Here is a 6,000-nt window from a genome sequence, read left to right as displayed (position 1 = left end):
CATACAGAAAAAGTTGAAAATCACATGATATCACTTATATGTGGGATATAAACCTAAAAGCAACAAATGAACAAGACAAACAAACAGAGATTCAAGGACATGGACAATGGACTAGTGGTTACCAGAAGCGGGAGAGGAGAATGGGGGAGGTAGACAAGGTAAAGGGGTCAAATATAAGAGGGTAGGGATACGGTGAAGTCGATAAAGAGGATCAAGGATATGGTAGCTGAAGGGTACTGGACTTTAGATGGTAAACACACAACAGAATATACAGATGTCAAATCATAATGTACACCTGTAAAATATATAATTGTACTAACTAGTGTTACCCCAGTAAACTTAATTTTAAAAAAATGAAAATGGAAATTATAAAAGGGAACCAGTCAGAAATGAAGAACACATTATCTGAGATGAGAAGTGTATGAAATGGAATAGACAAAGTGAATAGAGAAAAGAATCAAATGACTTATACAGAGGATGGGAAAGCCAAGGACACTCAATCAGAATGGCAAGAAAAAAGAAACCAAGACCATAATAATAATTTAAAGAGCCTATGGGACACTATTAAAGGTAAAAATGTCTGTGTCATAGGGGTACCTGAAGGAAAACAAGATGTTGAAGAGCTATTTGAAAAAATAATGATGGAAAAATTTCCTAACTTTGTGAAGGAAATAGACATAAAACCCCAGGAAGTTCAGAGAGTCCCAAGAAAGAGAAACCCAAAGAGGCCCACACCAAGACACATCATAATTCTAATGCCAAAGGTTAAATACAAAAAGAGAATCTTAAAAGCATCAAGAGAAAAGCAGTTAGTTACCTACAAGGAAGCACCCATAAAACTGGCAGATGATTTCTCAAAAGAAACTATGCAGGACAGAAGGGCATGGCACAAAATATTCAACGTGATGAAAGCTCAGGATCTACAACCAAGAGTACTTTATCCAGTAAATCTATCATTTAGAGTTGAAAGACAGATAAAAAGCTTTCCAGACAAAAGTAAGCTAAAGGAATTTATCAACATCAAACCAGTATTACAGGAGATGTTGGAGGGACTTCTTTAAGAAGACAAACCACGTATCAAAAACAGAAATTAAGAAGGTAATAACTACATTTCTATCAACAAGTATCTCATGGAAAAGAGTTAAGTGCTCCAACCAAAAGATAGAGTGGCTGAATGGATAAGAAAGCAAGACCCCTATATATGCTGCCTACAAGAGACTCACTTCAGATTAAAAGACACACACAAACTAAAAGAAAGGGAATGGAAAAATATACTGCCTTGATGGACCTACAGGGTATTGCGCTGAATGAAATGGGTCAGATAAAGACAAATATCGCATGATTTCATGTGCATGTAGAATCTAAAGAACATAACAACAACAAAAGCAGAAATAAACTTGTAGAGACAGAGAATATTTAGAGGAATGCTAGATGGGAGGGGGGTTGTAGGAGACAAAAAATAAGGCAAACAGATTAAGAAGTCCAAAGAATAGTTGCAGAATAGACATGGAGACGTAGAGTGTAGCATAGGGAAAATGGTTAATAACATTGTAATAAATATGTAAGGGGGAAGAGGGGTACTAGGTTTAGTGGGGTGATCACTTTGCAAGTTATGTGGATCTCTGATCACTATGCTATACAATTGAAACTGATATATTATTATATGCCAACTATAATAAAAAACTCATTGAATTGTACAATGTAAATACAAGAAATTAATTGTCTATTATATTTTAATAAAGACAAAAAAATTTTAACTTTATCAGAAAAGTAAATTTTTTTTTTTTTTTTTTACATTTTTTACACCAGTGTAACAAAAAATGGGGAGGGAAGGAAAAGCAGGCAGAGTGTTTTATGGCTAAAAACGGGGGGCTAGGGCAAACAAAGAACAGGCTTTGGAAACATGGAGAGTTGTGATGGTAAATGTCATGGCAGAGATGGAGAAGGGTGTTTTGGAGGCTAAGTTCTCAGGGAGAGATGGTACTATATGGTCATGATGCAAGCTGTTTTGTGACCTCCTGGGGAAGGGACAGGGAAAGGGAGCAGAAAATATGAGTTTTCTAAGAAAGAAATCTAATGAGTGCCTGGCCTGTCATTTCCGCGAAACAGAGGTTAAACAGAATCAGGTCTTTTTTTTTTTTTTAAGAGCTTCTTGTTTTGATTTGTCTGCAAAAGTTTGCAGGAACCTGAAGCCCATGGCCGACGGCCTTTGTTTTTTTCCAAATAGATCTCATTTGGTGTACTTCCACTTTTATTTCCCATGTCCTCTGCCAGGCCCCCGATATTGGCTGTTTCCTCCATGTGTCTGGTCAGCCTGCCTTTGAGGTTCATGGTGCCAGAGCCAGATTTGTGAGTTTGCATTGTAGAGGAAGAAGGATCTTTCCTCTACCTTTGAGGTTCTCCTGCCTAGCCTAATAATCAAACAGACATGAGATAGATTAACAAGAGAAAATCACCAAATTTAATACATACATGTGTATGGGAACCCCACATACACAAGAGGGTCAGAGACATCACTGAAGAAGTTAAGGGACAGAAAGAGAAGATGGGTGTATGACACATCCCAAGCTGGGGATGAGGTAAGGTGCCTCGGGGGCTTCAAAGAGTCACTGCAGGATGATAAGAAGAGCAGATGTTTAGTAAATAGAAGTTTGCCCTATAGATAAGCAAGGGAGGTTGTCTCTGATCATCTCTTATTGTGGGCAAGGCTCCTAATTCAAGTTCTTCTAGGTAGTCAAGAGAGGAGCAAAAGTTGCTCTTGAGCCTGCAGCTCAATGATCCGGACACCACTGAGGCACATCTTGGGGTGACTAGCACTGAACCCCCCCAACAGCCACAGCATCTCTGTGGAGGTCGAAATGGGTAGTGGGACCATCAGATTCTCCTGCATGTCCACCACGTGGATGAGATCCCAGTAGCCTTCAGGTTCTCCCTGCTCCATCCCTAGCCTGCTTTGCAAGGGTCACGACAGCAAAGCTGGGATCCCGATCCCAGAAGTAGACAGAGTAGACAGACACCACCTTCCAAATACAGATTGCCGTATTAGTTAGAGGCATGGCTGGCTTCCACCTCAAGCTTTCTCAGCTGAGCAAAAGGAGAGTCCTACTTGTTACTGTCATGACCTAGCAGAGTCCCCATCTCTGTTGTATTCACACAAAAGGCAACCCTTTCCCACTACCCAATCTCTGGCAATTTTAAGTGGCTGGTCAGTGGAAGACAGGAGTTGTCCCCATAGACTGGGAACCAGGTTGGTTAGGTTGATGAGGATTCGGGAATCATGAAACCTGGAGCGAGAAGAAGATGGGTCACCTCCATTGTCTCCACTCTCAGAGCCCCTGTCCCAACTCAGGCCTCACCCTGGGTCTCCTGGAATGAACCTGAGCTTAATAGTCTGTAGGTTTGCTCCTGGTGGTTGTGGCTACTGGGCCAGAACAATATAGAATTTCATACTGTTACTGGAGAGTGGGTGTGGGTCCCAAGCCTGACAGATTCCAGGTCTGTCTGTTATCCAGGCTCGCGGCTAGAATAGGACTCTGGATTTAGAATGTTACATTAGTGTAGTAGGGCGCCCGCACCTAACACATATAAACATAATTCAGCTTATTGTATCATGCATCTGTGGCAGAATGCCACTATTGTCCTCTGATATATGTGGAGCCCATGTAGTCCCCTAATGGAGCAGAAGCAGAAGCACGTTTCCCGCAATAGAAGTGTGCTCCCTGCAATAAAGTTTGTGCCGGCCATTTCATTCTCATGTTGGACTCTCATGAATTCTTCCAACTGGCTGTCTCACCACTGAAACCTTCCCTTCTCAATCAGCTCGACGCTGACAGTAGGGTTCCCCTGTGGGCACGTTGTCCAGGCTCTTGATGTCTTGAACAAAAAATTGAGCAAGACACTGAAATACATCAGAAAAGAATAGCTTTATTAAAAGGGAAAGTAAAGCAACAGTACACTTCCAGACGTAGAAGCAGGTGCAGCAAGAGAAGGGTGGCTCAAGGGCTCAAGGGCCCAGTAACAAAGTCTGGGGTTTTTATCCCTATTTGCTGTGGGTGCTTATTTTTCTTAGAGGAGTGGGCTTTCTTGATTGACATCTAAGATTGAGTTATCAGTTTCTAGGTAATTATCTAAGTTTCAGAGAGAGAGGGTCTTTCTCCATAGAAAGGAAGAAAGAAAAGACTTAACTAGGTTTATTAAAAAAATTAAGTATTTTGCAAATGATGATGATACCATGCTACCTTCTGTCCTGGGTTCTTGGAGAGCAAGTAACAGGGAGACAAGGAAGGACCTAGTCTGAGATGATAGGGACATGACAAGTTTTAAGGGTCACACATGTGTCTCTCCCATTCTATGAAGTTTTAATAGCATCAGCAAGTGGCTGTGTTGCTCTGGTTGATCAGGACAGAAATGGTGGCTGTCCCTGCAAGCTGATGGAGGAGGAACAGCCAGGCTGGGAGCTTCCTGCCAGTCTTTGTGGTCAGTAGAGACAGTGAGGACACAGCTACGGAGGAAGTTTCACAACCCCTGTGCATGGCCTCAGCGAAGGTATGACTGTGCCTACGGGATGATGGGGCCTTGGGCAGTGGGAGTAGTGACCGGCTGTCGACAGCTCTGGGGTGTTCTACAATGATCTGCAGGTGACTTCACTTCTTTGGGCCTCAGTTTACCCCTCTTTCAATTGGAGATGTCACCTGATGGCTTAGTAAGTGTCCTTCCACTGATAAGGACATCAAGCTTGAACCTAGAGCCAGCCAAAGCTGAGTTTGAAAATCACCTTCATCGTTTTCTAGCCCTGCCATATAGGTCACACGAATAAACAAACATACAAATGCAAAATAAAGCAGAGCTAGGAGATCGATGATGGCAAAAGTTGTCCCTGCAGTTTCCTTTTTCATATTTAATCTTTAAATTGAGATATAATCCATACACCATAAATTCACCCCTTTAAAGTGTATAGTTCAAAGGGGGTATTTTTTTTTTTGTATATTTGCAAAGTTGTGCCACCATCTGCTGCCTAATTCCAGAACATTTCCATCTCCCCCCAAAAGACCCCACAACCATCACTCCCCAGTCCTCCCTCTCCCTGCAAATGCTAATCTGCTTTCTGTCTCTATGGATTTGTCTGTTCTGAACATTTCCTATAAATGGGATCATACAATATGTGGCCTTTTATGTCTGGCTTCTCTCATTCAGCATAAAGCTTTTAAAGTTTATTCGTACTGGTAGCAGGTATCAGTACCTCATTCCTTTTTACAGCTGAGTAATATTCCACTGTATGGATGGACTACAGTTTGTTTATCCGTTCTTCCATTGATAGACATTTAAACAGTTCCCAGTTTTTGGTTATTATTAATAACATTGCTGTAAACATTCATGTACAGGTTTTTGTGAGGATGTATGTTTTTAATTCTTTAGGGTATGTACCTAGGGATGGAAATTGGGGTCATGTGGTAACTCTGTTTAACTTTTTGAGGAACTGTCAAATTATGTTCCAACAGTTTGTAAAGCCATTGCTACACCATTCCTGTCTCTTGCAGGAGCAAAACAATACATCAATACTCCTTTCTCCCCACTTTTTCATGCTTCATTTTCACCTTTCTCTTCCAATCTGTTCATCATCAGGATTCTGTTCCAAACAGACAGAACTCTCCTTAACATGAATCTTGGAGCCAGTCCTTACAATAATAATTGTAATGATAAAAATTAATAATTGTAATAATAAAAATAATAAATTCTTCCACCTCTTTATATTTCTTTCTACTCTATGACACACTAGAATATTTTACAATAAAAATATGTCATGGTTGTTATCAGAAAATCACATTTTCTTGATGAGGAAAAAATAAAGTCTCCAGAAACATTTCCTGTGTGTCCTGCACTGGCTGCTGTGGAAAATTATCTTTAGACTCTGAGGTCCTTGAAGTCAGGGGCTGGGATGGATTCGTTCCTGTATTTCCAGGAACTGTGTCAAGCTATAGAAGTCCCCAGAAATTGCCAACT

The sequence above is a fragment of the Pteropus vampyrus genome, unplaced genomic scaffold (genome assembly GCF_000151845.1).
Source record: "Pteropus vampyrus isolate Shadow unplaced genomic scaffold, Pvam_2.0 Scaffold745, whole genome shotgun sequence".
NCBI classification, from domain to species: Eukaryota; Metazoa; Chordata; class Mammalia; order Chiroptera; family Pteropodidae; genus Pteropus; species Pteropus vampyrus.
Note: the sequence above shows the minus strand (reverse complement) of the source record.